General features: G+C 39.5%; 1 protein-coding gene and 1 long non-coding RNA gene across 37 annotated transcripts in view; one reads left to right on the forward strand and one right to left on the reverse strand.

The window, feature by feature from the left end:
* The window catches only part of shank3a (SH3 and multiple ankyrin repeat domains 3a), a 651,448-nt gene that overhangs the window by 62,971 nt on the left and 568,876 nt on the right, over window positions 1–19,601 (reverse strand). The gene's annotated exons all lie outside the window — the stretch shown is intronic.
* Window positions 240–13,687, forward strand: LOC138748501 (uncharacterized). 2 transcript variants are annotated; one of them, XR_011348081.1, is made up of 3 exons: window positions 240–543; window positions 6,145–6,229; window positions 12,961–13,687. It is a non-coding gene; the product is annotated as an uncharacterized lncRNA (long non-coding RNA). The 2 variants fall into 2 exon arrangements; XR_011348082.1 differs by having other exon boundaries at window positions 6,145–6,225.

Raw genomic sequence — 19,601 nt, forward strand, 5'->3', positions numbered from 1 at the left:
CTTCGCCCCTTAAAATATCCAACTAAAAAGCGTAAAGGAATTCAGTCTGCTTTCAGTGTCAGGTGTGCCGAGATTTTTCCAGGCTCTGGCTTGCATATGAACAATACGGTATTCAAATGTTCATAGGGAATACCATGGAAACAAGGCCAGCAGGCAACCCCTTCCTCCTCTTCTTCCTCCTCCTCCTATCCACCCTCGCTATATAGTCGTGCTTCACAAACCCTGTGACAAGTATGAAGTGTGAATGTGAGTTCTTCGGTCAGGCTAAGATTGCATCCAATTGTAAATAGCTACTGTAACTGTAAGAAAACAATCTTTGAATGAGGTAGCAGAGATTAAAATTGTAGGAATAGGAGATTCACATCTGGGTTTAGGTTACTGCTGGTGTGAGGGACTCAGGATGTCGCAAAGAGCTGGATCCAAGAACAACGGCATCAGCACATGAAAAAAAATTCAAATGGCACGTGAACTAGTTTCTTCTAAACAGATACCAGTCCAATTTGTTGCTTCATACAAACAGCTTGTCGATGCTCCTTCTCTAGGGTGAGTAGAAAGGTTAGAGCTACAAAACAACCACATATTGTTTAATTCTGAGGACAATATGGGTTACATAATAGCACCAACTGGCCCTCGATGTTTGCTGCTTTAGTCCTTCTATCCTCTCTCTCTCTCTCTCACTCACTTCGGTTGTTCTATTCCACCTCCGGTCCTGTTTTCTCTCCTTTTTGTTCTCTTTTCCTTTAATTTTCCTTTTCCTTATTTTCCTCACCCTTATGCACCTTCAATAGCATGGACATTTCTCTAAATAGTATAATCTTACTGCTTTGGTGAAAGGCAGTAAGTAGGTACAAAGTTCAATCTTGCTAAAAATTAACTTGACTCTATGAGCAAACATATTGTTATCTTGGAATTAGTCTACGGGGAATTTAGAGCTGTGAATATAGAAACAATACACTTTTTAATCATGGTTGGTTTATAAATATATATTTTATACATATTAGCACAAGCACTGTAAATGCACTCAAATTTTAAAATACGAGAATTAAATCAATGAATAGTTGTAGACAGATGATTGTGGATCAGATTGGCTATCAATAGGTCTCACTGACTCAATTGAAAATACTCTCCTTGCAGAGTCAGAACTTCTGTAAGCAATTTTACAATATGTTGATTAATTACTGGACTGCACGAACACAAGGATGGCAAAAAATAATGACACAGGTTTCACAAAAACATATGTTTTGAAAAATAAGTATTTCAAGGCAGTTTCATTTCATATAATTATTTATGGCTGAGTTACATTGCTGTTAATACAAACTGCCAGTGTATGCCTTCTGTTGCTGTCAGTGTCTGAGTTTTAACAATAGCTCTTTGAGCCTAATATGCCATTCATAATGATCTTGGCTAATCTTCGACCTTAGTATAATTTTCAAGCATTATTCCCATGATTATGCTAGGAACCTTGATCACAGTAGATAAATTTATGATTAGGTTTCACAATGATATACTTCTTATCTCAGATTAGTCCACAACACAGAGAAGCAGAATTAGTCTATTTGGCCCATTGAGTACAGCTTGCCATTACATCATGGCTGATTTACTATCCTTTCTAACACCATTCTCCTGCCTTCTCTCCAAAACCCTTGATTCCCTTCCTAATCAAGAATTTATCTATCTTTGCCTTAAATATACCTGATGATTTAGCCTCCAGATATCTGGGGCAACAAATTTCAATGATTCATCACTCTCTGAATAATGAAATTTCTCCTTAACTCTATTCAAAAGGGAGTTTAGAGGAGAGATGCCCTCTGGTTCCAGACTCTCCCATCTCTCCACATCCACATCTATTCTATCCAGTCCTTTCAGTATTTTCTACTGTATTATTTCATCTCACACTCTTCTTTCTACTATTTTATTTAAATTACTGCTACTGTTTAGATTAATCATCCATGGGATGGAACTGGTGGCTAATGCTATCACTGATGAGCTTATTTTGCAGGACTGAACTTGCTAGAGATGGGAGGTATAAATTATTTGGGAGTGATGGCTGAAATATTGCTATTAGGGGTAAAAATGAACAATAAAAACGTTGAAATACTTAAAGGGGTTGTATTCAGAAATGTACTGTGGAATTAAGCATTTTTGAACTGACCATAAATACACACATATATCTGTGTGTAACTCATATTGACTGTTCCTATTATAGATTCCTGTCATCATATTTATTGCTGGGACAACATAGATCAATATGATATATAAATTTCACATTGTAATTTCATACTCCCACAAGTGGAGGAGCTCTCCCACAATTATTAACGACAGGTTGTAATTACAGTGTGATACTAACAATTTTCATTTTATATCAATAAAGAAATCTATACATATATTATATGAACATTATATGACTAAAATAGGGAATTAATTACTTCCATGGACCTTGTTCCTTATTTCCACATCTCAGTTCAGCTCCACGTATAAAATAACACAGATAATTTACAAGCATTTTATCATTCATGTTTAGATATTGCTGTGTCCCACTTGTCAATTAGAAGGCTTTGAGGTGAATGTCGACCAGCTTTACTACAGATTGGTAACAAAAGGACTAACGGTGTTAGCACGAGACAATAAAACCAGCCCACATTTGTCTGATCAGGTGAACAAAAGTGACCTACCCCAACAATCTTCATTACAAATGGTTGTAGACTGAATGGTTTATCAATATTAAGGAGTGAACATAAAATTATTTAAAAGATTCTCTTCCACAGCCCCTTCCAACTGATGGAGTCAGAGGCATTGGTGAAGTTGTAAAAAAAAACATATATAGTGATGGTACTGCTTCCTGTACTTTTCTTGGAGTTGTGGTCTGGTGAAGATCAAGTTGACTGTGACTCTTCAAGGACTAACCTTCCATGGTGCTAATCTTCAGAACAAATGAGAAGCTGTTCAACCTACAGTGAATAAAGTCAAGAACCAAGACTACCCAAAACTCAATAGGTGACCTGCAGTATGCAGGCAATGTTTCTGTTTGTACATGGTCAGAGCTAAACTCCAAATTACTGCTGATACTTTCATGCATTCATACAAGGATGATCCTTACTCTCATTACCTATAAAATAAATCAACATAATACAAATGCTGAAATCTGGATTGAAAATAAAAACACCTTTCAGTTCTGTTGTTTCAGATCAGATTTCAAATTTATTGTCAGAATACATGCATGACATCACATACTACCCTGAGATGGTCAACAATCAGGTCCTTAGTTTTGGTGGCATTGAGTGCAAGGTTGTTGTGGGTACACCATTCAGCCAAGTTTTCAATCTCCATCCTGTATGTTGACTCATCCCCTTCCTTTATAGAACCAAATACTGATGATATTAGGATGATAGTAGAACTGAGAAAGTGAGAAAACAAGTTAACTTTAAGTTGCAAAATGAATGGAGAGGAATATATAGGTCAAAGGGAATATTTCTGCTAGAATTAGACCAAATTGCAATACTGCACTGGTGACAAGATTTTCCACACGGGTGTCTCTGGGATGCCTTCATTCTTTCTGCACCGTGGCTCTTATCCTTCCACGACAAAGAAAGCACCTGAAAACCAGATCTGAAGTACTCTGTAAAATTTCAGTTTCCTTAATCAAGTTTGCGCAATTCTGTTTGTATCACAGGGAGGAGGTGAAAGCTTTGGAATGGGTACAGAAGTCATTTACCAGGATGCTGCTTAGATTAAAAGGTATGAGCTATAAGGAGAGGTTAGGCAAAGTTGGGTTGTTTTCTCTGGAGTTTTGCAGGCTGAGGGGGATACCTGATGGAAGTTTATGAAATGATGTGTGTCAGAATCTTTTACCATAGTAAAAATGTCAAATACTAGAGGTCGTGCATTTAAGAAAAAAGGTGGAAAATTAAGGAAATATGTGGGGCAAGTTTTTTTTTTACACAGAGTCAGAGGTGTGTGGAATAGGTTGTCAAAGATAGTGGAGGAGGCTGTCATGTCATGAATATGCTTTGAATGGAGGGGTATTGTTACTTTACAAACAAAGAGATTTAATTGAATTTGATAATTGTGTGCGGCATAGATAACAAGCCTGTTCATGTACTGTACTGTTCCATGTTCTTTGAAGGAAGGATGTCAGTTTATTAGATGCAGTCATTGAAGGTTTATTAGACCAGTATCTGAGAGCAATGGACTGTCTGAGGAAAGTATGGTCAGGATAGTTTTCCATTGAAGTTTATGGAGGAGGGATGGGAGGGGGAGGAAGAGACAAAGGCTGAAAGGTGATTTGGAACCAAGTAAGGGAGGGATGAAAAACAGATGGAACCAGATGGAATGCTACACTTGCACCCACACCTCCACTTAAGGCCCCAAACTGTCCTTCCAAGTGAAGTAACTTATGACCTCCTCCACATTGGAGAGACAGGATGCAGACTGGGAGATTGTTTCATTGAGTACCTTCACTCTGTCTGCTGTAATAGGAAGGATCTCCTAGTGGCAACCCATTTCAATTCCCTGCCCCATTCCCATGCTGCCATGTATGTTCATGGTTTCATGCACCACCAAACTGAGACCATCTGAAAGTTGGAAGAACAACACCTCATATTCCATCTGGGCACACTCCAACTAGTTGGCATTACTAGTTGGAATTAGCCTCCCTCCTACCTCTCTCTTTCCCTATCCCTTTGTCTTCTTTCCTCTAGCTCCCTACCCATCTCTCTCTCTTTCCCTATCCCTCCAGCTCTATATTTACAGAGCTTTCCTATCCCCCGATAAATTCTCATTTTTTTCTCTCGTCCTCCTATCTATGTCCACCTTTGTGGGTCAGTGCTTCTACCCTTTCCCTTTCTTCCCTCCTCCCCCACCTTTTTATTCAGGTGCCTATGTGATTTTTGCTCATACCTTGATGAAGGGCTCAAGCCTGAAATATTGTCTTGATATCTTTGCCTGCAAAGGACACTGTGGGACTAGTTTCTCTAGCATTTTTGTGTTTTAACTAGAATAGTAGTTTTCCTTGACTTCCTTGATTCATTGGAACCAGGTGGAGGAGCGGAAAGGAAAGATGAATCAAGTGATAAGAAAGATGTGTGAGTGATGGGCAGATGGAAGAAGGTAACACATCCGATTAAATTGCAGGAGGAGAGAAATATAAATGAACAAAGAGAGAGAGAATCTAGGTGGACAAATAGATCTCCCAAAATGCATCACCTCACACTTGACTAGATTAAACTTCATCTGACATTTTTCACTTTAATTTTCCAAATGATGTAAACCCTGCTGTATGCTTTGACAACCTTCTTCATGATCCACAGTTACACTAATTATTGTGTCATCTGCAAGTTTACTAATCAGCTCACCCACATTTTTGTCCAAATTATTTCTAAATATTACAAAACAGAGGTCCATGGACTGATTCTTGAAACAGTAATTGTCACATCTTTCAGTTTTTCAGCAATTTAAGACAGAGATAATAAAGAATTGTTTTTCTCAGAGACTCGTGAGTCTTTGGATCTCTCTTCCACAAAGGACAATTGAAGTAGAGCATTTGAATAATTTTAAACCTGAGATAGATAGATACATGATAAGCAAGGGTATGAAAAAGTGCTGTGAGTAGAGAGAATGCATAATTGAAGAATTAACAGTTGAAACACATAATTTGGAGAGGCGCTGGTATGGTAGATGCAGAGAGATTGGACTTTCTAGCTGGAGGATGCAGAACTGGGGATATAATCTCAGGATAAGAGGTCAGCCATTTAAGAATAAGGTGAACAAAATGTATTTGTACTGAATTTGTAATTATATGGAATTCAGTAGATTAGAGGGTTGCAGATGCTTAGATGTTGAGTGCATTCAAGGGAGAGATCTATCAATTTTTGGAGACCATGGGATTTAGACCATATGGGGATCAGGTGGAAAAGTAGACATGAAGCACACATTCAGCCTCAATCTACTGAATGCTGGAGCAAATCTATTTGTGCTCCAAAACATGCTTCTTTTTCTGACTTCAACCTATAGTGCCCAAGTCAGGCAAAATAAGTGGCATTTTGGCAAAATGCCACTACAGCTGTAAATCTGTGGAGAGTTTGGTTACTGCCCCTCATGTACTCATCCATGAGTTTTATTTATTTAATGGTTTTCTGCCTCTAACAGACTTTTGGAGAAAGAGATCCACCTTGTACTGTGGTCAGAGTGCTGTGCAGCGAATGAAAGAAAGAAAACCACACAGAAGCAGTGAGTGAGTTAAACCAACCAACTAACTTTACTGGAACTCTCCGAGAGCTTATCAGCCTGACTCCCATGATCCTTTGCGCCCCAGGACCAATGTGATGTCAGCCCAGTGCAAGCCTGCACCTCTGTGACTCAGTTCGCTTAAAGATCAGTGCAGCCCACTACAGTACCACACTTTAGATGAAAAATATTTTCCTTGATTTTCCTTTAACCAATCACTTTTCAATACATAAGCTAATATTTTATCCCACTTCTTTTTGTACACAATTTTCATCATTTTATGCATTTTGAATGCATCTCTTTTCAAATTCTCATGTTCCACTGTGAACAACTCCAGCCAATCTAATGCTATTTCTCTGCGAAAACTCTCCAAGTCTGGGAGTACCTTTGTAAACCTCCTCTGCACCCCTTCTACTTCACATCATTAGTTTAAAAGGTGAACAAAATTGCAAATGGTACTCTAGTTGATGTTTTACATAATTTTAGCACAACTTCCTTCCCCTCATATTCTATATTTTGGCAAATCATGGATTCTACAGCTGGTTCAAATCTTTGACAAATAGCAAAAAGTACAAAAGACCTAACTATGAGACCTATAGAATTCGACTGCATGTATTCCTCTAGTTTTTTTAGAGTTCCCTCTGGCTATTTTCACGTGCTTTCTGCCACTGAAATAATCGAGTCCAATTTTTCCCTTGGTTTCCAAATGCAGTTGCTACAGGAAATGGTGGAATTCTGTATATTACCTTGATAAATTTAGTCAACACCAATTTTCCCCATTATGTCCAAATCATTAGCCTTTTTATTAGCACTTTAAAATATTGAATTGTAGTCAGATTAACCCTAAATGTTGACTGACCACTTCTATCCATAAATGCTGTCTGACTGCCAAGTTCCTCCAGCTTCCCTAAGCACACCTGCCTTCACTATCTTTTCTGAATATTTAGCTGAGAAAGAAGTTCACCATTTTCCCTTGGAGACTAATTAGACCCCTGTACACCAATTAATTCTCAAATTGATGTAAATACTAAACACTTTTGTTGTATTGTTTGGCATAAGATGAATATGATGGATGTTGGTCTTCTCATTGAGTGACTACATGTTACTGTATATTTGCCTAAATCTCAGCTTGGAAGGTTACCTTAACAAGTAGTGTGGCTTTCTGAAGGTGGGGAAAAAATAGAATGGTATGACCACCATATCTGTTGCTTAATTTCATTGCCTGATGTTTTAGAAAGTGTCACCAATTCTAGCATAAATAGATAAAATCAAACGCAAAGATGGTTGGAAGAAAATTTATACTCAAATGGTTAAATGGATTTGGTTACCATGGGAACTGACTATGGTTAAGTGTTGTGCAAACCACCAACCTCCAGGAATGCTACAATCGCATGCGACGGATGTTTATTCCAAAAGATCCTCTTGTGTTTCTCTTCTTCCCACCAAAGGCTTTGTGATTGTCCAACAATTCACATGGAATCAAAGAGATCTTGATTTCTCATGCTTTGTCCTAGTTGTTTCTTTGCCCTCAACATCGAGTGCTCTTTCCTTTTGGTAGATTAAAATACCACCCACACCCCTTTCCAAAAAGCTTGAGTTTGAATCTTTAGTTTAAATTTTGAATCTCAAACTGTGCAGGGGAGTTTGTCATTTTTGTTATATGGAAGTGGTCTGAAAATTTTCATCTACTATTACAGCTGACACCATTTTTCTGAGTCTGCAGGAGAAACTCAGTGGGTCAGGCAGCATCTGAAGATGGTCAACATTTTGTATAGAGCCCCTGCATCAGGACTGAGAGCAGATAGCAGAGATAGCAGTTAAAGAATACGAGAGAGGAGCTGGCACATGATAGGTAGAAGCAGGGGATGGGGAGGAAGACAATGGGGAGATGGAGCCAAATGGAGGAGAGGGAGAGGTGATGCTGGTAAAAAATGAGAGGAAAAACAAGCGCAGATGGAGCCGGGTGAGGGGAGGGGATGGTTGAGGTTGAGAAAGAGGTTGGAAGGTGATCTGTGGAGACAAAAATCCTACAGATACTGAATTTTGATAAGGAAGGCAATCTGTGGAACCAGATAAGGGAGGGATGATGGACAAAGGGAACTATTTAGAGTGTGTGGGTGATAGGCTGAAGGAATCAGCTGGGAGAGGGGAACAAAACTGAGTAGCAGCGGTCTGGCAGGATTGTAAAAAGGGGTGAGAGAACCTGGTTGGATCAAAAGGTGAGACAAACCAGGATGTAGCTTAACTAAAATGAGAAAATTCAATTTTTATACCATTGGATTGTGAACTACACAGATTATATACAAGGTGCCACATACAAATGGGTTATAGACTACCCATTTTATATATAAGGCCATGCAAACCACTGGTTGTAGACTACCTATTCTGTATACAAGGCCATGGATACTACTAGGTTGTAGACTATCTAGTCTACATCTCAGGTGACCAGGTTAATTGCTCAGTATGAGATCTAGCATTACCTCTCCTTTAGTTACTCTGTCCACATATTGCAACAGGAATCCCTTCTGTACATACATAACAAATTTTTCCCCATCTAACCAAGTTGCACCAAGCAGGTGTTAGTCAATATTGAGGAATTGAAGTCACTCATAACAACATCCCTGAAATTTTTGCACCTTTCAAAATCTGCCTACTTATCTAGTCCTCAGCAGCCCATTAGCTAAGGGTGGGGGGGGGGGGGGGGGAGTAATTGTTCCCTTTCCATTTCTGACTTACACCTGCACTGACTCAGTAGATGATCCTTCCACCATATCCTCCCTTTCAACAGCAATGATACTATCCCTGATTATCAATATTAAAGCATATGTGACTGAAAATGTAAATGTGCATGAGAATGAATGTGAAACATTCTGAGATGGTCTCTGAAGAAATGTAAATAAGAATATCGTGGAGAGTGTATTCTACATATCAAAATATATCAAATAAATATTAAGCATGAATATTTCAATCTCCATAAATGATGGAGTCTGTATGTCTTTGATGAAGAGGTGGGAAATGTACAAGCATATGAAGACAGAGAAGATTTGGATGTATCTGCCTGTATGTCTCTGCATTGGTGAGTGAGTGAGTGGGTTATATAAGTGTGTGTTCTGCTGTTTCCGATTCTCTCAATTGCACTCATGGAGACAGTGACTCATGATACCATAACCATTTTATTCAATCACACAGATTTTCTGGTCTCTGGAGTCCAGTTCTCCATGGAATGCCTAACACTCGGGGACTATTGCAGTGTAGTAGCATTGAGATATCCAGCAGAGATAAACTTTATTGGGTCATTAAAATTAGGTATTTAATTAAAACAGCCTCTGTGATTAGATTCAAATGGTGAATTCACAGCGTTAAAGAAATTTAATGGCAAACATGACAATATAAGCTATGGGCCCAAACACATCTATACAAAATTGTTTTATTGCATCAATTTACATCTTTCATTTTATGCTGAGGAAATGGTATGGTGCTGGTTAAATTACTAGTCTAGCAATCCAGAGTCTTAGACTAATAATCAAGAGGTATGAGTGCAAACCCCACTATGGCATATTTAAAGATTTATGGCATATTTAAAGATTTGAGATTGAGATTGAGATTGAGATTAAAGATTTGAGATTGAATTTCAAACAGAGAAAAAAATATTCTTATTATCACTGACCATGAAGCTACCTGATTGTTGTAAAAATCCATTTAGTTAACTTTTGGGAAGGATATCTACTGATTTACCCTGTCTGGCTTATGTGTTGCTCCATATCCCCAGCTAGTGGTTGGCCCTCCACAGGCCTCTGTAATACCTAATTCAAGCCACTTAGTTGAATCAAAAGCACAAAATTCAACCACAATAAGAATAAAATCATAAATGTATATTTCACCCAGGTACCAGATTCAATCATGGTATTGCCACTTCTAGCTTAGTTGGACTTGAAGAAGCTCCTTATTAAGCCTGCACATTGGCTCTAAGCTAGTGAAGCTGCTTTGCAGGCAAATCAAACCACAACCTGACATCATCAGATTCACAGAATCATATCTTTCAATCAATGTCCCAGGCATTTCCAGCAGAATTCCTTGGTATATACTCTTCCAATTGGAGAGTCCAACCAGTAGTATTTGCACAGTGGATACAATCAGAAATTGTGAACTGGGATGCCTTCAATATTGATCCCAGACACTATGATGCCTTATGATATGGTCAAATGTGTACAAAGAAACCTTCTGCTGATTGGCACCAATTTGCTCTCCTTGGATGGCCAGTATTTTTTCCTGTTAAACAATCCTTACTGAGAGTAGCAAAAGGTATAGAGTGTATTCCTGGTGGTGAACATCAAAATCTGTCACTAGGAGTGGTGGTGTATGTGATGTCATGCATGTACCTTTTTTGGAATATTTTATGTAGAATTTTCTCCATACATGTAGTAGTCAAATTTAATATAATAGTACAGATTACAAATGGAAAAAAAATTAAAACTACATAAATGATGATATATAATCCACCCCAAAATCTTCCTCCCCCCAACCCCTCCACCCTCAAAATAGTTGATATAAAGATAAAATTCTTTATATAAAGTGAAAGGAGAGAAACTTTCAGGATTGCACAGAGGGATGTCATCTAACAAACATATTGAAAGAAAATCTTTTGATACAATTCAGAGGAGATTCTTGCAGTTCCAGAGGAACAGGAAGCAAAACATTACAAATATAAACTTAATTTTTGAGTATACGAGTTCCAGATTTGTAAAAACGTAGTATATTTATTTCTTAAATTATCTGTAAATTTTTCCCCAAAGGAATACAACTTTGAATTTCTGCATCCCATTTTGCCATACCCAAATGTGTATTTGATTTCCAAGTAACTTGCCACTGCTAATGCAATTTTAACAAATTCTAATTGATATATTGACAATTTTAATTTATGTTTTGTTCCTTCAATATTTCCTAATAAAAATAAATCTAGGTTTTGTGGAAATACAACACCTGTAACTTGTTCCAAAAATTTCTTAAGTCCAACCAAAAGGATCTTTCCTTTGAACAGGACAAAATTTAATGTAAAAAGTTCCTATGTCCTCACCACATCTAAAACATTGGTCTGATAAGTTTGATTCCAATCTATTCATTTTTTGTGGTGTAAGAAATAAATGATGTCAAAAATTATACAGAACTAACTTACATTAATAATGTTAGTCATACAATCTCTGCAGAGAGCTATCCATCTTTGCTCATCAGTTCTGATATTTAAATCTAGTTCCCACCTCTGTCTAGATTTATGAACTCCACGTTTTGGAGTCCCTAATTGTAATAAAGAATATATTGTGGAAGTAAATTTCTTAACAATTCCTCTCCTATTATTTACTACAACTAGGCACAACAAAGTTGGTCCTAACTTATCCCTCAAATATGTTCTCAGTTCGAAATAACAAAAAAGAGTATTTTCGGTTATTCCAAGTTTATTTCTCATTTGTTCAAATGTCATTAATTGACTTCTTTCATAACAATCTTCAACATTTATAAAACCAAATATCTAAAAATTGATTATCTTTTGAAAAAGCTAATGTATGTACTTTGACAATAAATCTGAAAATCTAAATCTTTTAGCCTTCCTGACTTCTTTCTTGAGGTTATTCTTGCATTTTTTATACTTAAGAATTTCATTTGTTCCATGTTGCTTATAGATGTTATACACCTCTCTCTTCTTCTGATCCACATCCCCAATATCCCTTGATTCCCTGTCAACTTTCCTTTTAATCTTGCCAGGAACATATATAAACACTGTACTCTCAAAATTTTAGTTTTGAAGGTCTGCCACTGACCTTGCACATCCTTGCCCAAAAACAGATGATCCCAATCAACGCATTCTAGATTCTTTATCATTTTCTCAAAATTAGCCTTTCTCCAATTTAGAATCTCAACCTGAGGCCCAGACCTATCCTTTTCCATAATTAACTTGAAACTAATGGCATAATGATTACTGGACCCAAAATGTTCCCCTACACATACCTCTGTCATCTGTTCTGTCTCATTCCCTAATAGGAGATCCAGTATTGCACTTTCTCTAGTTAGTACCTCTATATATTGATTCAGAAAGATTTCCTGAACACATATGACAAACTCCAAGCCATCCAGCCTTTTACAATATGGAAAATTAGAATCTGCTATCACAACCTTATATTTCCTGCAGCTGTCTGCTATCTCACTATAGATTTGTTTCTCTAATTCTCATTGACTGTGGGGCAGTCTATAAAAACAACCCCATGAGTGTGGTCATACCTTTCCATTTCCTCAGCTCCACCCATATAGTCTCAGTAGACGAGCCCTCCAGTCTGTCCTGCCTGAGCACAGCTGTGATATTTTCCCTAACAAGCAATGCTACTCCTCTCCCTTTCATTCCCCACCCTTCACCCCCCCACCGTTCTAATGCATCTAAATCATTGGAAACCCGGAACATTGAGTTGCCAGTCCTGCCCCTCCTGCAACCAGGGATTACTTAAGGTGGTATGTGGAGAAAAAAGGTTGAGAATCACTGTTCTAGGGGTGCAGATTTCATCATAATAATCATGTCACGTGGGTTAGATTCAATGCTCAGAATATTTGGCAATTCAGGCAGTGTCTATGGAGAGAGAAAGATTGATGACTTTTCGTCAGAACGGTTGGTAAGAAAGCAAATCATTTGAATTCTTATCTTCTTTCTTCTCTGCACAGATTCTGTCTAACTAGCATTTTCTATTTTTATTTCAGATTCTAACCTTGTGGTGTTTTGTGCTTGATCTGGCAGCTCTGATCAGAACTGGCATTCATGAGATACTATGGACCATCAGAAGCAGCAGCAGAATTCCATAACTAATGTCAAAGGGGCAAAGAGTCATGGTGCTTCAAAATATTAACTGCCAACTTGGTAAATCTGCCACACATGCTCAACCAACATGCCATTATGTTAACCAGTGAGGGGCTCTGAGGCTGAAGCACACACAGAAGGCAGGCTGTTGGTTTCTTGAGGTGAGGTACCACATAGAATGTGGGCTGTTGGTGACCGTGGTCAAAGGACTCATAGCAGGCTACGCACTGGTGAGACTGCTGAAGGGAGTACAAGACATTGGAACCTGGATGTGAGAGGGTGCTGGAGACTTCAAGATTGTATCAGAGGTGTCCATCTGAAATTTGGGTTACTGATGGTTCGGTCTGAAGGTTGTGTGACTGTGGAGATGCTGGAGGCAAAGCTATGGACATTCAGTGACCGTGGGGGGGGGGGGGATTTCTCTTTTACTTCTATTTCTCTGACTGATTATAATAATCTGACAAATTTCAGTTATTTTTCTACTGTAAGTTCCGCAGTGATCATAACTTCTAAACAATATCTCAGATTGTGGGAATCTGAGTTCACAATATCTTGCCTGTACTCAACTCCAATGACTGATCTTAACAGAATAGCATATGGGTTATAAAGTGCTCTTTGTTAACTTGTGAACCTGTTTGGAAGTCTGCAGTCACTATCTCGGAAGATCTTTCCTGGAACCAACACACCAATGGCATCATGAAGAAAGCCTCTACTTCCTCAGGAGTTTGCGGAGGAGCTAGTGGAGTTGTTCAAGTGAACCGGTACGGACTTGAAGGGCTGACATGGCCTGTTTCCATGCTGTAAATGGTTATATGGTTATGTGTGAATCAACGCCAGTTAAAAAAAAGAATCAGTAGTTCTTAAACTGCTGCTGTCCACTCTCAAAGCCATTAAGATGGGAATTCCAAGAAAGAGTATGAGCAGGAACCATAATGGAATATGATCCACATTCAAGTCAGGGTGGTGTGTCAAGTAGTGGCATTCTTATATACCTGTTAACTTTATTGTTCTATGGTTTATGAGATAATACGAGCTGCATTTCAACTTGTATACAATTTAGCTACTGTGAACTAGAAGTAGAGGGAATAATTAAGTGAATGAAACACTTTAACCTGGTAGCAAGCTTTTTCCACCTCACAACTACATATTTATTTATCCCATTGGGTACTGCCTGCCCTATACCTGTACAAATCTATATTTCTCACATTGGCCTCATCAGTCATCTCATAAGCCACAGAACTGTTGTCATTATTGACTCTAAGGCACTTACTACGATTTTCACCAGTTCACACACACGGCAAAGGAAGAATATTCCATCATACTCTGTTGTGTTAGGTAGATGATACGTTGGCTTTGGATATTTAGCAGGTAAGCCATTTTTTGCTGAAAATCCAACCTCCAACATATTTTATTTGTTATTGTATTTATGTGGGTGATTTCAGTGAGTTTATAGTCAATAGTGATCCACAAGATGATGTTGGGGGGACATGGTGAAGTCACTGAATATTAGAAAGCTTTTTTTGATGAAAATATAATGAACTGCCACCCATGTAGGGTAAATTTTATTTGCTGTTTATTAGCTTTAGCCTGTATATTATCCAGGTCTTTTCACAAGATTGATGAAATGCAAATGGAACCAAAAAACCAGAATACTGTGTATTTCCAATTTTATGATAGGAGAGAAGGTCATATATGCACCAATTGCTGGGTTTGGATGTTACCTTGAAAAATTAACACGTTAATGTCTTGGGAATGAAGTGGACTCCAAAAAACAGAATTAATTGTGTAGGATATGGTGCTATGCAAGGTAAATTTTCCCTGTTCCCCATGTATAAATATTGTTCATTGTTAACAAACTGAAGCCTAGTAAAGAACCAAAGGAGGTTTGAGGAGAGAGTTATAAAGAAATATTTTACAAATCGTACCTTCTAAGGTACAGAAATATTTCAATTAAAATAGTTTGAAATGGAATGATAAGCAATATTTTTCGTACTGTCACCTTCTTCTGGTGACTATAACCTTTACACCGACTTAAGCAAATGAATCACGTAGTCTGAGTTGAACTTTCTCTAAATGTCATAAATCAAATGACTTCTCAAGGTACTGCTCAGTGAAATCTTTGGAGTGATAGGTCAGGGTTGTCATGTTATACACATTCTTTCTTTGGCTTGGCTTCGCGGATGAAGATTTATGGAGGGGGTAAATGTCCACGTCAGCTGCAGGCTCGTTTGTGGCTGACAAGTCCGATGCGGGACATTATTGTGGCATTAATCACTGAGTATTATAAAGGAATGTTGAACATTATTGTGGTGATACAACCAGTGGACTGTTGGTGACTACCTGCACCTGGCCACACTCCTGTACTGCCTACTGTAAGGGTCAACCTATTGTACTATGCAGGGAGGTAACCTGGGAGACTGGCTCTATCTACTCCCTGCTAATCACCAGCCCCACATAAAAACTCACACCATCCCCTGGGTGGGAGCAGAGCACACGGAGCAAGAAAGGACACATAACCTAGTGTGCAAGTTTTAAGCTAATTAAAGCCTTTAATACAGCCTTTCATTTTTTGTGCCTGTTTGTTCACACTGCAGTGCACCACAATTTAATTAGCTTAATTTTAAAGTAACACGGAGAAGTTTCTCAGCATAGAGAAGCTGGATATTGACCCCCGACATCCGGAAGCTCCAGCACATTTCAGATATGGAAGCATGCAATTGGGGCAATCATCCACACTCAGGCTGAGGTCATTAACTCAGACCAGAAGAAACTCATGTACTGCGCATGAAATTGGGCCCATTCACGTTCCAGGTGATCCGTGACTGGACTGAGTACGAACTGGCGATGGCCATCCTGGAAAGCATCTACCAGCCTCCAGTGAATATACTCTACTCCAGGTACCTATTTAGCACCAGGCTACAACAGCAGGGTGAGACAGCAGAGGCTTACCTTGGGGTACTGCGTGAGCTGGCGTGCCCTTGTATGGCCAAGACTGTGGTGACCACTGGGGAAGTGGAACGGCTCATTCAGGATGCATGTGTGCAAGGCCAGCAATCGAGGGAAACCTGACAGAGACTGCAGGAAGAAAGCAATGCCTCCCTCACAAGGGTCATCGATGTGGTCCGTTTCCTGGAAGCTGCAGCCAACCATGCAGAAGTCTTCGATGCCCATCTGCAGCCCCTTCGGTTTGACTGATGCAGATGACTGCTGCTGCCGAAGGTCTCTTCTGTGGAGAAGCTATCACCACCACTGACACATCCTGCCACTGTAAGTACTGTGGGACCCGGTGTGAGTCCGACAGATGCTCCTGGAATAACAGTCCGGCGATGAACTTTCATTGCTCCCGGTGTAGTAAGAAAGGCAACTTTGCCAAGGTGGGCCTCTCCAAACCCGCTGGAAGCGCTGCGGTCCTCTGTGACTAGATGGAAGCCTCCCTCTACCCTCCAGGTGCCTCCAAGTGTGAGTATCGGGAGCGCCATTATTCTGCCTGCCACTTCCACCTCACCGGTGACGTCACTTCCAGCCCAGCTGTCGAACCACGCCACCGCCATGTGCTCCCCACACACGCTGCCATCTTCGACTGGCTGACTTCCACCCGTACTGACCATGTCACTTCCACCCCACCGATCTAACAACACAGCTAACACGTGCGTGCATAGCCAGCCCCAAACTGCGCACTCGTCACTCCCCATGCCAACCCACACCGCACAGATGATGATGCCTCCACCACCCTAGCTAATCGGGACTGCACCTACAAACCGCTACTTACTGCCGTCAGCTGGAAGCAGTGACTTGGACCCTTAATCAGTCCTAGCATCCACCACGCTGTCAGACAACATCGCCCATGGACCAAGGCACTCAATGATGGACATCGATGTCAACGGGAAAGTAATAAAATGCCTGTTTGATAGCAGTAGTACTGAGAGTTTCGTGCACCCACACGTGGTCCATACCCTGGTGCTCAAAGTATTTTTTTTGTCTGGCTCTGAGGGAACAGAAGCCCCTTTCACACTTGCAAATGATCCAGGAATCAAATGCCAATTGTCCTTTAAAGTGTCAAGTGTGAAAGCATAATCAGATGACATCATCTCACGCTGAGGATTGATGGCCTTGAACTATAGCACAATCCCTGGCATCTGCATATGCCGGTGTTGCAATCAGGCAAGTGTGAAATGGGTAATTGCATTGTGGGATTGAAATGACCCAAGTTTTTGCATGAGTACAAGAAGAAAAGATTAAAATGAAAGTATAAACTTTGCCATGAGAAAGTTGTAGTGGGGGGGGAGAGAGAGAGAGGAAATACATAGGAATAAACAGCAATAGTGGACAATTTTTAAACAGTATGGGAAAAAAAAGCAATGCTGGACCTGACTTCCCAAAATGCTGTGCAGCAGAGAAACCCCTGTATGAATACTCCCTGTATGCAGCCGGGCATACAGGCTTTTCTCTGCTGCATGGAATTCTGGGAGGGAAGGTCTGCCATTAGTTCCCTCCCCCCCCCCCACAGTATTTATAAATTATATGCAATAGTGCTACCAACTTCCCACTCTGTTTAAATTGTATGTGATAGAGCTACCAACTTTCCTTTTTTTTTGGAAATCTTTATTTATGAATTTTAAAAATACATACAATAAAAAAAACTTTCTAAAAACTATGCATTTACTAATCCCCATCCCCCACTACATCCCTCCTCCCATACAGGAGCCAAATACATATTTCAGGTAAGTGCTGTGAACTTTCCCATGCTATATAAATTGTGCACTATAGCACAACCTACTTTTCCACCCTGTTTAAAGATTGTCTGCTATTGCTATTTATTGCTCACACTTTCCCACAGTCTCTTATATAGGTTTATATAGGTCAGCACAACAACAACAGAGGCTGAAGGGCTCATACTGTGCTGTATATAAAGCTTAATTATGTTATAATTATATAATTTTGTTCAAATATAAATCATAATACATTGATCAGGATTTAGGGCCGGTCCACCATTCTTGATGCGTCATGACATCACCAGTAGAAGGTAGAACAGCCCTAACCCTGGGGATAGCTCCTTACAAGTGTGAAAGCATTCAGTGTCCCAGTTTGGAGTGGTCAAGTGTGAAAAGCAAAACCCCCATTACTATCCCAGGACACTGAATGGCCAATTTAGTGGAGTGCAAGTGTGAAAGGGACTAGAGAGTAGTTCAACTCCTAGTTGAGATGCTGATAATATTCTTCTCTCGTCAAAATAGTGTTGACATCCAATTCATAGTGTAAAGAGAAATGTGCCACTGCCTTGGGTGAATGTTATAATATTGCTTAACACCTGAAGAGTTACAGGGCACAAGACTCAGAATGGCTCCTCCTGTTTGGACCTTAATCCAAAAGGGACCTGAAAAAGATATTCTGAGCCCGAGGGAAAGACAATACTGGTCTGTATTCCCCCAGAAGGCACATCTGCAAGTATTTCATCTGATCCTCCAAGAATTAATAGTTCTTGGAGCTCATTTTTCCAAATTGCTGTTTAGTTGTTGGCCAGCATTCATAACTTGGATTACAAAACCTTTGACCTTATCCCTTGGATTTTCATGTTGTTATTTGCAATTTGGCATATGTGCATTTCTGTGTTCCAGATTTTCCAGGTTAGCATTCAATTTTTACTTATATTTGGTGCTGCTCTATTCCACTTTGAAACAGAATTGATTTCCTGGCTTGAAGGTAATGGCAGGATGAAGAATGTGCCATTCTCTGGTAGAAGCTGCAGACCCAATTTCAGAGCCATGTATTTCAGGATACAGTCAGATCAATGTGATGGTTATACCAAGTTGCTATTGGTGAGGGACACTGATATCTCCCACCCTTTCTGGGCTCTTGTTATCCTTAGTGCTTCTTCAATACTAATTCAGGCAAGTGGAAAGCTTTCCATCATGTTCCAATTTGAGCTCTTTAGATGTCAGAAAATATTTAGCAATTCAAGAAGAGACACATTCATCACTGGTTCTGATTTACTACTTAGCCACAATATGTGTTTGGTTGTCCAGTTAAACAGTTAGTCAGTGGTGACTCTAGGATTTAGATGTTGCATTGCAAAAGTTGTTAGAATCTTTCTTGTTGAAATGGCCATTGTCTTGCACTTAAATTACACTTTGCAATCATCTTCAGAATTAATCCTGAGGACTAAACAGAAACAAAGATAACCCTGGAAATATGAAATGAAAACAAAATAAAAGGTCAGAAAACTAAGAAGATCATGAGAGAGACAAAGAATGAATGTTCTGGGTTATTGGGCTTTCATCCACGTGGGCTATTCTTCTAAGTTGGGCACCTAATCACTGATGAAGTAGATGGCTACCTTGAGGAACATCTGCTGCATTGTTCTGGTGCAGAGATGAATGGGAACCAACAACCATTCCCCACTTCAGGCCCACTCAAATCGCCATTTTATTCAGCAAACAGCCAGCTTGGTCAATGCTGTGTTCTTTTGAGCTATCTTTGTTGAAGGACTTTAAAGACCTTTATCCAGAGTTAATTCTATATCTTTGCTGCTCTCAATGCCATATCC

Source organism: Narcine bancroftii, chromosome 13 (assembly GCF_036971445.1).
Source record: "Narcine bancroftii isolate sNarBan1 chromosome 13, sNarBan1.hap1, whole genome shotgun sequence".
Lineage (NCBI taxonomy): Eukaryota > Metazoa > Chordata > Chondrichthyes > Torpediniformes > Narcinidae > Narcine > Narcine bancroftii.